We start from the raw sequence: 15,251 nt of genomic DNA, 5'->3' as shown, positions 1-15,251 counted from the left end.
AGGGTGGGAGTGAGAAGCAAACTCAATTGTGAAGACCAGAGGCCTGTAGCAGTGTCACACCTGACACTGAAGTCAGAGGCCCTGGGCCCCAGGGCTTAGGAAGATGGCAGCATTCATGTTACACAGCTCACTCACACCTGGCCCCCAACAGAACAGAAAAGTATCCCCCAAATTCCTTCAGAAGATCTGAGACCCCAGGACCCTGGGTCCCACCCCATCCCCTTCATTCTCTCCCAACCCTAAAGGCCCACAGAACAATGGGAGAAGGCCTTGCTTCCTGCCTGCCTAGCTTCAGTTGGAAGTCTGTCCAGACAGGCTGGAAGACTTAAGCCCCTACCCGTGGCTACACTTCATTCAGCTCCTCTCAAGCTGGGGTCCCTGATGATGGGAGGGACAGGGGTGGGGAAATACAAAATGAATTCTCCTTTAATCTCTGTGACCTAGCCAGAGCAAGGCCCACGCCATCCCTCTTCTCCCCTACCATCATCCCTGATGCCCCATAAGGAAAGGTGGCTCTCTTGGAACAAATTGTTTGTTCTCAGTCTCTCCATCTCTAAAATGGGAGGGGAGGTAGGGGTGGGAAATGAAGTGTGTGACTTTGGACAAGTTACTTAACTTCCTTAGGCCTCCTTCCTCCCTTCCATGATAAGGGGATAGTGCTCCTCATCTCCCATTAGACTTCTTACATTGTCATCTTCCTGAGCCCCTCACATAGTGCTCTGTAAACAAGTACTTAATTAGCACAAAAGGGAAGGTCTCTAAATCAGAAGATCTGCATTCCAGTTCTGACTCACTAAAGTTCACACAGCTAGTTTGTGGTAAAGTCATTTCTCCTTCTGGGCCTCAGTTTCTCCAAATATCAAACAAGGGGGAGGGGTGAACTAGAAAGTCTCTTGTATCCTTCCTAGTTCTAAAGATCATTGGGTGTTAAGTTGCATTTTATTCTTTGGGAAGTTTGGGGGGGGGCAGTGTCTTACAGGGGCTATCTGTCATTTACATCTAAGTATAAATTAGACTACTTTTCCTCTTTGTACCAGTAGCTGAGAACAGCAAGCTAAGCTAACAGGACAGAAGTGCTGAAAAAATAGATGTTATAGAGGTAGGGGGTGAGTGTTGGGGAGGAACCGGGGATGGAAGGCAGAGGTAAAGGCTTTGCTGAAGCTCCCAGAATCATAGAATGCCAAAGCTGGAAGGGACCTCAGAACACAGAATCTCCAAGCTGAAAAAGACCTCAGAAGTCAGTTAACCCTAACTCTGTCCCTTGATTCAGGGGGGAGTCAGATGGGTCAGAATCTTCTCAGTAAAGGTCTTCTTCCCTCCAGTGGTGCAGACCATAGTGAGTCCTGACTGTCCATCCCTTCTCCATGCCCTCCCAGTTCTCCCCTGGGGTATCCATGCTGGGCATCTTCCTCAATTTCACCCTCACTACCCATCCAGCTTCTTTGATGATATCCTTTCCTCTGGCTCTCTTCGTGGTGCCTTGTGGTTAACGGATTATAGCCTGCCTATGCTCCCAAGTCCTTCCTCTTTTCTCCCTCAATGAAATTGACTTTTTGCCTCTTTGGAGGCTGTCTTTTTCTCTTACTCACAATCAAATAATATCTTAAGAATAGTGGTGCTAAAAAAGATGGCTCTTTATTTGGGGGGGAAAGCTCAGGATCGTTAAAAGAACCTGGCAATTTCCCAAAGGCAATCCAATCCATTTTCCTCTTCCTATTTATTCAATTCTGGGCCCAACTCCCTGCCCATTTGCAGTTGTCTGAGTTAGATATCCTGATGTATGCATCCTAGAGGTTGTCCGTAACCCAATCCGGGCCACAGGCACTCTTTTTTCCTTTGGTTGCTACTGTGTAGATAGGACAAGCTTGACCATGGTTATGGATCTCATCCCTGGAGCCTTCTGGGCATAAGGCAGCCAACACAATGTCATCTGCAACAGGAGCATGTGGAGGGTCTCACCACCTACAGGGACTCCCTCTTCAACTTGGACTCAGCTCTGATGGCTCCATGATAATGACAAACACCTTTGGTGAGTGTCCATCTCCCTATTTCATACCTCACCAGCTATACCTCATCTATAAAATGGGCATAATACTAGTACCTACTTTCCCAGGACTGTGGTGAGGATCAATGAGATCCTATTTGTAAAATGTTTGGCACAGCACCTGGCACACAGTAGGCAAACATCTCTGGTGAGTGTCCATCTCCCTATGTCATACCTCACCAGCTATACTTCATCTGTAAAATGGGCATAAATAATAAATGCTCATTTCCTTCCATCTTAATCTGATTGTACACAGAGCAATGATTCAGGAAGGATTCTGACATCAGTAAAAAGTCCTTTCTTGTCTATTAAATATAAGCAGTTGTAACCAAATATAAGCAAAGAGTTACTGGAGAAGGAGCTTCATTTAATTTTGACAAATGCACAGATGTTACCAAAAGGAAGCCCTTAGGAGCCCGCCAATCAGCTGCTTTTGATGATTGCCAAAGTCCTAGTAATCATAGTGGGATCTTTTATTCTCTACAATATCTGTCAGACAATCGTGTGATTGTAAAGATGTGGTCTCCTCTGAAGTGGTCACTTGGGACCACTTCTACAAATGGAAAAGTAGATGTATCAGTTGAGAGATGTGAACATTTGCTCAATCATCTTTCCTTGGTTGTAACAAGTCCCATGATTCTTTTCCTGCGTTCCCCTGACTCAGATCCCTGGAGAATTTATTCTACAGTGTCCTCACACTGGAGCTAGCCCTCAGCGGTGGGAAACCTGTGGCCTCCAGGCCATATGTGGTCCTCTAGGTCCTTGAGTGCAGCCCTTTGGCAGAATCCCAACTTCACAGAACCAAACCCCTTAAAAAAAAGATTTAATCTGTAAAACTTGAACTCAGTCAAAAGGCTGCACCCGAGGACCTAGAAGGCCACAGGCTCCTCACCCCTGTGGTTTTCAAAGCACTGTGCAGAAATGTGTGTGCATATATACATGTATATAGATATTGGATTATCCCAAAAGGCTTAGTTCAGTTTTAAGCCATTAAAGTTTAAAACGGCACTAAGACATTTGCACATGTATCCATAGACACAATACCTTTATATATACACGTGTATATCAACATATGTACACATATATTTGTACAACATGTCTATATAAACAAATGTCTGTATGTGTATGCACACATGTATATATAGTTTGTACATATTATGTTTGCACACATACACTCACATGTGTATGCACATACACATACATATATGTATATGCAAACACATGTGTATATATAATTTTACCCACACAACAATCCTGGGACATGGTTGCTATTATTAGCCTTATTTTATGAGGATAATAATCAATTTAAATAGTTTAACTAGGTCAGATTGGAATTGTTTCAATTGCCCATCATCATTTTCATTTCTATCCTTCTAACTCTGTATTAATTTCAAGCTTTGCTCTAACAAGTTCTTGGTCCAATTTTCCACAGTCTACTGACTCAGGAATGACTCTAACATGAATAAGTCAATTTTATTTTGAGGGATGTTATTCCATGTCTGTCTTCCAAATCTTTTCTCAAAACAAAGGCAGCTGGGGGCACCACAGTGCACAGAGCACTCACTAAGCCTGGAGTCAGGAAGACTTGAGTTCAAATGTGGCTCAGTAATAACTAGCTGTCTGACCCTGGGCAAATCACTTAACTTTAGTCAGCCTCGATTTCCTCGTCTGTAAAACGGGGATCATAATAACATCTACTCTCCAGGCTTGTTGTGATGATTAAATGAGATAATAATTTTAAGGGCCTGGCAAATCTCTGGCATGTGCTAAATACTTGTCTCCTTCCTTCAAAATAAGTATTTATGATGCATGGGTATGAGGCTGCTGTGCATTCGATCTTTCTTATTCCTGATCCCTATTTTTTCCCTTTTCTTTGGGGGGGGGGAGCATCTTCCCCAGTGCCCATCTTTGCATCAAAATCACCAAGTATCTAAGTCAGGGGTGGGGAACCTGTGGCCTCGAGGCCATGTGTGGCCTTCTAGGCCCTTGGGTATGGCCTTTGGATCGAGTTCAAGTTTGACAGAACCAATCCTTTTCTCAAGGGGATTTGTTCTATGAAGTTGGTGTTCAGCCAAAGGGCTGCACTTGAGGACCTAGAGAGTCCCATGTGGCCTCAAGGCTGCAGGTACTCTTCCTCTGCCCTAAGTATATGTTAACTTTACTAGTAGGGCTTTACCGAGTTACAAGGAGCATTTCTCTACCTCTTCACCACTGGCAACTGCTGTTGATATATAAGGTTCACTTCTTTTTATGATGATTTCTTGGTCAATACTTAGTATGTACACTGCAATAAGAGATGTCCAACTGACCATAAAAGGATCTTTCTGGCTAAGGATCTTTGGATACATGAGAAAACCAGTGAGGTTAACGCTAACTCCTGTCTTTGTCTCTTCCCAGACAACCTGGGAGTCTTCTTTCATTTATAGTTGCAACTTTCTTCTGTCTCCTTCATTCAGTCAATGAGCATTTATCAAGCAATTACTATGTGCCCGGTACTGTGCCAGGTGCCGAAGATATAAGCAGAGAGAATGAAACAATTCCCATTTACAATAAGCATTTACAAATGTAAATTTGAATGGGGGATATATACTGTGTGTCTCCGAAATCTTGAGTTTTGTATTAATAGTTTACCATGCAGCATGAATCTAAAGGAAATCATTATGAATAAATACAAAATAGTTCAGTAAAATATACTTTGGAAAGGAGGGCCCTGGCAGGTGAGGGGCTCGGGAAAAGCTTCCAGCAGAAGATGCTGCTTCAGTTACTCCATAAAGGAATAGACAAGTCTGAGGGGGACAAGAGGAGGAAGGGCATTCAAGAAGCCAGGGCAAAGCACAGTGAAGGGAGAAGCAGAGCCCTATTTGAGGACCTTGGTGAAGGCCAGTTTGAAATATGCAGCAGGAAACTGGGTTAAGGAACTGATGCTCAGGGAAGACTCTGAGCCAAGATCTAGAGCCATGAGTTACTGGCAGAAAGATGATCATTAAAGCCTTGGGAGCTGATGACATGAGAGGAAGGGAGGGAGAGGGAGAGAGGGAGAAAGTGAGAGAGAGAGGAAAGAAGGAAGGAAAAAGAGGAAGGGAAGAGGGAGGAAGAGATGGAGGGGAGAGAGAAAGAGGGACAAAGGGAGAGAGGAGAGGGGAAAGGAGGAGGAAGAAAAAGAGGGAAGGAGGAAGGGAGAGGGAGATGAGAAGAGGGAGGAAGGAGGAAGGGAGAAAGAAAGGGAAGGAGAGATGAAGGGAGAAAAAAGAAATAGAGCAAGAGGGAGGGGAAAAGAGGAAGACAGGGACACAGATAGGGAGGGAGAGAGAAGAGAGAGTAAAAGGAGGAAGAGGAAAGAGAAAAAGACTGGGAAAGATAAGAAGGAGGACAGAGAGTCGAAGAGAGGGAAAGATAGGAAAGAGAGAGATGAAGGGGAGAGAGAAACAGAGAGAAGAAGTGGGAGAGATAAAAGAAAGGGAGAGAGGGAGGGAGGAGGGAGAAAGGGAGGGAGAAAAGGGGAGAGATAGATGAGAGGAGAGAGAAAAGGGAGGGAAAGAGAGTGAGAAGGAAAAAGATGGAGGGGAGAAAGGGAGAGAGAGGAGAGAGTAAAAAGGGAGGGGAAGGGAGAGAAAGAGGGGAGGGAGAGGAAGAGATAGAGAAGGAGGGAGGATACAATTCAAGAGGGAGAGAAAGAGATGGGAGAAAGGGAGAGATGAAAGGAAAGAGATGGGAGAGAAAGAAAGACAAAGAGTGGAGAGAGGGAGGCAGGAGGAGGGAAGAAAAGAAGGGAAGGAGAGACAAAAGGAACAGGAAGGAGAGATAGGGCAGTGAGACAGAGGCAGAGAGATGGATGAAGGAGAGGAGAGAGGGAGGAGAGAGAAAGAAAGGAAGAGAGAGGAAGAAGGGAAAAAGAGAATGGAAAAAAGGAAGAAAGTAGAAGGAGGGAAAGATGAGAAAGATGAGAGGCAGAGAGGAGGAAGGGAGGGGGAGAGGGCTAGAGACAATGAGAGACAGACAAAGAAGGAGAGACAGAGAGGGGGAGGGACCTATAGAATGGGAAAGTATGAAAGGGGGAGAGAGAAATGGGACAGAGAAAAACAAAGAAACAGAGAGAGGGGGAGTAAACAGGCAGAAAAAAGGAGAGATAGAGAGGAGGGGAGGAGGAGGAAGGGGGAGGCAGAGAGAGGAGAGGGGAGATGGGAGGGAGGGAAAGAACGGGGAGACAGGGGAGAGATGTGAGGGAGACAGACAGACTGAGTCTAAGACAGAGGGGAGACAGGGAGAGAGAAATAGGAGAGAGAGAGATGAGGGTAGAGAGAGAGGAAGCGGGAAACAGAAACAGAAAAGAGAGAAGGAGTGAGAGGGGAGAGGAGAGAGGAAGGAAGGCAAGGAAGGAGAAAAAGAAAACGTATAGAGAGAGTAAAAGGAGAAGAGCCTTGGAGACCAGACACAGTTAGGGGGTGTGATAAAAATGGAGTCCAGCGAAAAGGAGACTGAGAAGGATGGATTAGACAGGTAGGAGGGAACCAGGAAAGAGAAATGGCACAAAAATCCAGATGGGAGAAAGTATCTAGGAGGAAAGGAAATGATCCATGGGGCCAAATACAGATCTATTGCTGCATGACTACAGGGAGAAAGTCAGCCAACTGAGCAGTTAACAAGATTATTGGTAACTTGGGTAGGTTAGATGGTGTGTAAAAACTCCATGTGGGGCATTATGGAGTGAGTGAATAGCAGACTGGGAGTCAGTAAAACTTGGGATCCCATTCTCTCTCTCTCTCTCTCTCTCTCTCTCTCTCTCTCTCTCTCTCTCTCTCTCTCTCTCTCTCTCTCTCTCTCTCTCTCTCTCCCCCCCTTCCCAACTCCCTTCCTCTCTCCCTGTCTCACTTTGTCTCTGCCGAGCTCTCTCTCTCTCTCTCCCTTCTTCAGCATCTCTGCCTGTTTTTCTCTCCCTGCTTCTCTCTCAGTCTCTGTCCCTGTCAGTATATTTGTCTATCCTGTTTCTGTCTCCCTCTTTCTCTCTACCTTTGTCTCTCTCTCTCTCTTCTGTGTCTCTTTTCTCTCTCTCTTCCCCCATCTCCCTCCTCCTATTCTCTTCTATCTCTCCGTCCTTTTGTTTCCCTTCTACCTCCCCATATCCCCATCCCCGTGTCTCTCTTTCCTCCTCTGTCTCTCTCTGTCTTTCATCTCTCCCTATGTTCCTCCTGTTCTCTTTCCCTCCCACCTCTTTCTCTCATTGCCTTTGTCTTCAAGTCTCTTTGTGCCTCTTTCTGGCTCTCTCTGCCTCTCTGTCTTTCTTTCTCCTTCTGTCTGCCTCTCCTCTATTTCTTTTTTGCTCTCTCTGCTTCTCTCCCCCCTCCCATCTATCTCCTCTCTCCTCTATGTCTTTCTGACTCTTTCTTGTCTCTCTCCCTCTTTCCCTGTCTCTCTCTGTCCTTGTCCCTCTGGTTCCCCTCCTCTATCTGTCTGTCTCTCCCACTTCTCCATCTTCTTCCTTGTCTCTCCCTGTCTCTCTGTTGCATTCTGTTTCTGTTTCTCTTTGCTCCTCTATCCTGTTTCTCTTTCTGTCTCTCCTCTTCCTTTCTTCTTCCTTCTTTTTCTCTTTTCTGTCTCCTCTCCTCTGTCTCTGACTTTCTACCTCTGCCTCTCTCCACCATCTTCCCCCTCTCTCTGTCTCATCTTTCTCTCTCTCTCCCCCCTCCTGTGTTTACTTCTCTCCCCATCCTCATCTGCATTCCCTGTCTCTCCCCGTCTTGTCTGTCTCTAGTACTATCTCTGTCTCTCTCCAATCCGTCTTTGTCTCTGTCTATGTGTGTCTCTCCACCCCATCTCCTCTACCACCCTGTTTCTCTCTGTGTCTTTCTCTCTCTCTTCCCCCCTCCATCTCTCTCCCCCTCTCTGTTTTTCTCTTGTCTCTGTCTCGCTCTCCCCTCCTCTGTCTTTCTGTCTCTTTCTCTCCCCTCTCCATCTCACTCCCCCATCTTTCTTTCTGTCTCTGCCTGTCTGTCTTTCTGTGTCTCTATCCTCTCTTCTTTGTTTCTCTGCCAACTTTCTTTCTCCCCCCTCTTTATCTCTCTGTCCTGCCTTCTCTCTTTGTCTCTGTCTCTCTCTTCCTGTCTTGCCTTCTGTCTCTATCTTCCCATCTCACTGTCTTTCTTTCTCCCACTTCCTCATGTCTTTCTCTCTCTCTCCTTGTCTCTCTTTTCCGTTCTGTCTTAGTCTATCATCATTCCTCTCTTTCTGTCTCTCTCTGTCAATATTTCTGTCTCTCTCCCCTCTGTCTCTTTCTCTCTCTCCCTCTATCTCCTTTCCCTTGCTCTTTTGTTTCTCTCACTGTCTCTCTCCTTTTATTTCAGTATCTCTCCCCTCCTTTCTTTCCATCTGTCTCTCCTTTCCTCTGTATCTCTCTCCCCTTTTCTGTCTCTCTCCCCCTCCTGTATCCTCCCCTTCCCACTTTGTTTCACTACCTCTCTTCCCCTCTCTCTTCCTTTCTCTGTCACTCTCTCTCTCTCTGCCTATACCTGTGTTCCTGTCTCTTTTTCTGCTTCTGTTTTTGGCTAATTCTTTCCATCTCTGTCTCTGCTCTCCTCTCTCTGTCTCCCTCTCTGTCTCTTCCCCCCCCCCCCCTTCTAGGTTTCTCTGTCTCATTGTGGTCTCTCTTCTCCCTTCTTCTGGGTCTATCTCTGCTTTTCTTTCCATCTCTTGCTCACCTCTCCCCATCTCCCTCTCTCTTTTTCTGTCTGTCTTTCTTTTTCCCTCTCTGTCTCACTGTCTATCTCTCTCCTGCTTCTCCATCTCTCTCCCCGTCTTTGTCGTTTCCCTCTTCTTTGACTATCTGTCTCTTTGCCTCCCTTTTCCCTCCCTCCTCCTCATCTGTCTCCATCTCTGTCTCTTTATGTCTCTGCTCTCCTCTGTGTCTATCTGTCTCTGCCTCCTCCCCATCTGCCTCCCTCACTCTGTCTCTGACTCTCTGTCTCTTCTCTCTTGTGTTTGTTTCTCTGTCTCTTTCTGTCTCTCTCCCCTCATGTCCTTTCCCGTTTCTCTGTCTCTCTCACCCATCTGTCTCTCCTCTCCTGTCTCTCCGCCTCTCTTTTTCTCTCCCCCCTCCCCATATCTGTCTCCATTTCTGTCTCTCTATATCTCTGCTCTCCTCCGTGTCTGTCTGTCTGTCTGTCTCCTCTCCCCATCTCCCTCCTCCTCTCTGTTTCTCTGTCTCTCGCTCCCCCTCCTCTGTCTCTCTGTCTTTCTTTTTCTCTCCCCTGGTGGAGGGGAAGGTAAAGGAAAGGACAGAGGAGGAGGAGAGGAGAGGAAGAGAAGGGAGGGAAAAAGAGGGAGGGGAGAGAGGGAGGAAGGGAGGGAGAGAGACAAGACAGAAACAGAGACAAGGAAAGAGAAGGAGGGCAAATGAGTGAGAGATTAGAGAGGAAAGAGGGAGAGACACAGAGCCGGGGTGGGGTGGAGGAGAGGGAATGGGAAGGAGGGAGGGAGAGACATTTTCCTAATGGCTAAGCACATTCCCAACAAAGAGAGGGGTGTGTCTTAGAACTAGATAAAAAAAGGGATTTTCTTCCTTCACGTTTAGTAACTAAAGTTCCCCAAAGCAAAGAAAGAATAAATGAATTGAGAGGAAAAGAAATTGAGGCACAAACTGAAGCCAGCAGAAGCGTGGGAGAGGGAGGAAGGCTGGAGTTCCACCTGAAGGGAGGAGTTGGGACCCTGGAGCCCCACCCACAAGAGGGTGGAGTCCAGCCACGAGGGAATCACTAGTTTTCCTGCTCCCCAAAACCTCCTTCTACTACACACACTGCTAGGAGAATATATACTCATTTTAAGAAAAAGTTAGGTCACCCTTCTGCTCAAGAAATGTCAATTGCTCTCTATCCCTGGGATCGATCTCTTGTGTTTGGCATTTAAAATCCTTCCCAATCTGGCTCCAGGTGATTTCCCCCCACCTCACTCTATGACCCAGACTGGTCCCTGTGCTTTTCCCACTCTCCTCTGTCTCTTACAATCTCTAGCTTCTCTCAAAGCTCAGTTCAACTGCCATCCCCCAGGAAGCATTCCATTGCTCCCAAGGGGGTAGGAGTACAGTCACAAAATATGTACTAATTACAAGGCTTCTACCTATCTGGGTACCCATGATCACCCTCTCCTCCCCATTCTAATGTTGGCTCTTTGAGGACACACGTTATATTTCGCCAGCACCTAACAGTGCCTGACCCACACAGTAGGTACTTAATAAATGTTTGTGGATTGATTGAGCACTGTATTCCATTACTTCTTTCTTTGGTTCCTGTGGCCAAGAATTTATCACCAAGTGGCCAGACTACTGCAGCCTCAGTTTCCAGAGGAGGGATAACAGACTCCAAAAGAAGATGTGACTTGCCCAAGGTCACACTGCTAAGTAGTGACAGAGCTGAGGGTTTGGCTTCATTCTCACAGATACTGTCAGTGAAGGATGACAAACAGCATCTGTACATTCCACCTCAGACATGCCCAATGAGGAAGATAGGGAGATGGTACAGATGATGAAGGCTTGGGTTACTCTCATGCTCCAGGCATGAGGAACAGCCCCACCCAAAAGCATGGAGCATTCATCAAGCACTAACTGTGTGCTGGGTACTACAAGAGATTGGAGATGGAATGATGAACTCTAGATAGAGGACCTTATTTGTGTGACTTTGGGGAAATCCTGGCCCTTCCCTGGGCCTCAGTTTCCTTCTCAGTAAAATGATATCAGCCTAGATAGTCTCTGGCAACCCATTCAGCTCTAGATGTAAGATCCTTTAAGTAGTCCAAGGAGTCCCAGTCTCCTTGAGACCCCTCCCCTCCCCTCCCCAGGATGGCAACTACTGCCAACTACTCCAAGCATTCCTCCACCAAGAAATTGGGAACTACCATGAAGCTCTTGATCCAGAGCCACTCACTCCTGTTCCCAGAGAGGGAGGGACTGGCATTTCTCAAAGTCTTGATCTAAACAGTTAAGGTGGTTCAAAAAGTAGGTCAACCAACCCAGTTCCCTGGGCTTAACAGGTCTCTAATCAGAACAGGAGTCTCAAGAATTGTCATACAACATCTTGGCCAAGGTTCGTGTAGAGCCCTGGGATAGGGTGGAGCTTGGCCAGTTATTGACTGTGGGACCCCAGACAAGTCACTCCCCTCTTCTGAACCATAATTTCTACATCTGTAAAGTATGAACAACAAATGCTTACACTCTGTACAACACCATCAAAACAGACCCCATTTCTCCAGGAAAAATTTAAGGTTTATAGTGATTTTCTTTCTACATTTCAGTGAGGTGGAGAAGGGAGATTTTTATCCCCATTTTAGAGGGGCAGAAACTGAGGTGTAGAATGTCAGAAAGGTCATAGGATCATAGACTTAGAGCCAAAAGAGACTTTAGAGTAAATCTAGCCCAACCTGATCATTTTACAGATAAAGAAACTGAGGCCTAAAGAGGAGAAGGGACTTGCCCAAGGTCACATAGGTTGAAAATGTTCTCTTCATTGTCATACACCTAGTAAATGAGGCCTGGGATGAGAGCCACATATACTAGTGGCTCTGGAGTCAGAGGGTCTAAGTTTAAATCCCACCTACCTCTGTGACCCTAGGCAAGTAACTTCTCTTCCTGGGCCTCAGTTTTCTCCTCTGTAAGATGAAGAGATAGGACTAGCTGGCCTCTGAGGTTCTTTCCACCTCTAGATCTATGATCCTATATGTGACCTCAGGGAAGTTCCTTTCCCTCCCTAGGCCTCAATTTCCCTTTCTGTAAAATGAGGGGTCTGGACCAGTTGGCCTCTGAGGTCCCTTCCAGCCCTAGATCCAAGATGTAGGATCGGTTGAGATGAACCCAAGTATTGGAACTCTAAAGTCTGTGCTCTTCCTACCCGACTTGTTTTGCCCTGTGGGACACAGTGGCAGTTTAGAAATCGTGATTTCTATTGAAACCTGGGCTGGGAGTCAATCTGACATCAGAGGTCTGTGTTGCCACCAGGCTGTCTGGAAGGAAAAGCCTTGGGAGAAGTCCAAAGAGGGATCCATTCCTTAATCCAGGAATGAGGTAACACCCCTTCAAGACAGGATTTCCCCATGGAGACCAAGGAAGCCAGATGCCTTTCTCCGATTTTGTGGCCTCACCCACAGGCCTGTATCTTCACAAGAGCCCCAAAACTTCAAGACCTTTGGGGCTTGCGTCTCCAATTGGCTCAACCCTCTCTCAAAGAGGAAAAAGACAAGACCCGGTGTCACCAAGCCCCTCTTGATCTCCATTACCTGTCCTACAAGGTCCTAAAATGTAGGGGAGCAGGCAGAGGGTCCTAGAACCCAGACTATTAGAGCCAGATGGACATTGGAAACAGAACATAGCAAAGCTGGAATTAATTTTCAGAGGCAGGAACCTTTGAGTTCAACCTCACTCATCTTGGAGGGGAAAAGGGTGGCAGCTCAGAGATTGGCCCGGATGTGCCTGAGGTCACAGAGCAAAGGACTGTACAACAAAGCCCTATAGCCCAGAAGGGGGAACAGAGGGTCCTCAGATTTCAAACCTAGCCTTTCCAACTATGGGGGGTATCACATTGAGGGGGGGCATGGAATCACAGTGGGGGGTGGGATAGGGGGCTGAAGAAATCATTGGGGGGAGGGGGCAGCAGGAACTGGCCTGCACTATTGCAGGCTGGAAAAATCCTATTTTTCCGCTGTCTCCAACATCCTGTCCCCTTGGCCAAACAGTAAGGCCTCAAATCAGGGGCCTTTTAGCCTAGCTGGAAGGACGAAGGATGCCTGAGCATCTCTCTGGGGCCCCTGCTCCCACCATTCCCTGCATACTTGGGGGCATACCTGGTCTCTCCTCAGGTTCTTGGGGGGGGTTGGGGGGCGCTCTGAAATGCCCTAAAAGTTCTTCCTGCAGAAGCCCAGACAGCAGCCCTCTGCCCCAAAGCCTCTCTGGCCCAGCCCAAGTCGCCTGGCAGGCCAAAGGCTCATTAGCTTTCCTGGACTGCTGCTCTCTCCTGAGTTACTGGACACCCCTCCTACTCGCTCCATTCGCTCCCACTGTACTCCCCTACTTACCATCTACTCACCTACTCTCCACGTGCAGCCGTTTCCTGGCCCACCGCCTAACAACTGCCCCACTCCCCTTTCACCCCAACTCCTCGATGAAGGCAATCGGGCTGAGGCGGCTGACAGCTGTCTTAGCCTCACTCTTGCCCTACCCTTCCCCACCTCCCCCGCCCAAAGTTCCTGCCCCTCATCCCAGCCAAAAAAAAAATAGGCTTTGCCCTGAACTGTCAAATTCATCTTGGCCTCCTGGGAAAAAGCTCTAACCACTGGCAAATGCGGTATCTTCGGAGGGAGAGCTGGGGTGATGGGGGTGGGGGTGGGGGTGAAATCTTCCAGGGCCAGGGAAAGGAACCAGGAGGCTATGCAATCCCAGCAGTACCCGTGAGGAAAGCCCCTTGACAAGACTCCGCTGGGTAGCCTCCAGGGATCTGGGAGATCACTCTCCGACCGAAGTACGTTATCGCCGAGAATGTCTGAGCTGGGAGGGATCTTGGTGTCACTGAGTCCGCCCCGTCTTTGAACAGGAATCTCTCTCCATAACCTACCCAACAGCCTGCCGTCCAGCTGGAGCCTGGAGCCTGCCTAAGGGGAAGTTCCCTATCTTCCTCAGACACACACCCCTGCAGTCCAGCCAACACCCCCACCCTCCCGCCCCCTAGCAGGGCTCAGGGGCCATCCTCCCTCCCCTCTCCTCCAGCCCCTCCGCAGTCAGGGCCCGGGAACCCAGCGGGAGGCGGTCGGGACTGGAGCGGGGAATCATTACCTGTGGCGATGACTTGTTTCGAACTCGGGGAGTCCTCGGTCTCTGGCTCCCAACTCTCGGTCTCGACTTCGGTCTCGGTCTCGGTCTCGGTCTCGGTCTCGGTCACGGTCTCGCTCTCGGTCTTGTTCTCGTTCCCTTTCCCAGTCTTCGTCTCGGATTCGGTCCTGATCTCTCTCTCGCTCTCTCTCTCGCTCGCGGTCGCGGTCTGTTTCCTGATCTCTCTCTCGATCCCTGTCTCTGCGTCCGTTGCTGCGTCGACTATGTGCTGCAGACAACTCGCTGGAACCTGCAGCCGCTTCTTCCCCCCGTGGCTCCTTCCTCGAAGACCTGATGGTCGAGGTCCGAGACCTTCCTGAAGGGAGCGAGGAGCGCCGGGCAGCCCAGCGAGATGAGCGTCCGGAGACTGTGAGAGCTCCGGCGAGATGGGGACGCCAGGAGAGCCCCATTCATCAGAGGCGCGGCGCTGGGATGAGCGCTGGAGTGGCCGAGGCCAGAGCCAGGGCTGGAGCCGGGTCCGAGCCGGGGGCAGAGCAAATGCTGGCTGCCTAAAGGGTGGTTGGGCCAGCTGTGCGGGGGGGTTGGGACGGGGCGGGGCGAGAATGGTTGCCTAGCACGCCCGTTTCCTAGAGCCGCTGCCGTCTTGGGGGCCGCCCCTTCAGGTCACAATTGCCGGAAGGTGGACAGGGGATGACAAAGGGCTTCGGGGGAAGGGGGAGGGGGCCAGGAGGTGGGGGAAGGGCCGGGGCCTGACCAGCTTGGCCTTGGGGCGGCTCGGCTGGGGAGAGGAGGAGGCAGCGGTATCCCGGCCTGAGCCCCGCTGCGTTTGGCGCCTCGGGATAGAAACAGTGGATAGAGCCGGCCCTGCTAGAGTAGTTCCTCCTCCTCCTCTTCCTCCTCCCCTCCCTCCTCCACAGACCGACTCAGTGGAAGAGCCTGTCTCTTCTCTGTCATTTTCCAAATTTTGCACATCCCTGAGGACTTATTTTCTGCCCTCTCTGTGTATAAGTCATTACTGGCACCTGCTCCCAGCTAGTGGGCAGAGAGAGATGGGTGACTTGAATTCCAGTCCTGGCCCTGCCACTTACTACCTCCTTGGGCAATTCTTTCATCTCCCTCCCCAGCCTGTTTATTCCAGGGCAATAACCATTGTACTGGCCAAGTCGAGGCCTAGTGGTTGTGGAGAAAGTGTTCTGTGACCCTTCTTGCCCTATAGAGATATGAGCTGTTATTAAACACACACACGCACACCCCTGCCATTTCCACTTTGAACTGTGATTCTTCTGGCACAAGGAAGCTCACTAGCTGCTGCTGTGGGGTCTGTGAGCCCTGGCCTTGGCTCTGTAGGCCGGCTCCCTCCCTCTTCCACTCTTTATCTTCCTCTTTCTCCCCTTCTAATTCCCCTCT

At 48.8% G+C, this 15,251-nt stretch overlaps 1 protein-coding gene across 3 annotated transcripts in view; it reads right to left on the bottom strand.

The window, feature by feature from the left end:
* The window catches only part of ARHGEF9 (Cdc42 guanine nucleotide exchange factor 9), a 379,846-nt gene extending 365,430 nt beyond the window's left edge, over window positions 1–14,416 (bottom strand). For 2 of the 3 annotated variants that reach the window (XM_072626502.1, XM_072626505.1), the window contains exon 1: window positions 13,848–14,416. The gene's annotated coding sequence lies outside the window, so the exon portion shown is untranslated. The remainder of the gene's footprint in view (window positions 1–13,847) is intronic. The other variant, XM_072626504.1, reaches the window with a different exon arrangement.
* Window positions 14,417–15,251: the final 835 nt, after the last annotated feature.

This window comes from Notamacropus eugenii, chromosome X (genome assembly GCF_028372415.1).
Source record: "Notamacropus eugenii isolate mMacEug1 chromosome X, mMacEug1.pri_v2, whole genome shotgun sequence".
NCBI classification, from domain to species: domain Eukaryota; kingdom Metazoa; phylum Chordata; class Mammalia; order Diprotodontia; family Macropodidae; genus Notamacropus; species Notamacropus eugenii.
This window is presented reverse-complemented; position numbering and strand designations above follow the sequence as displayed.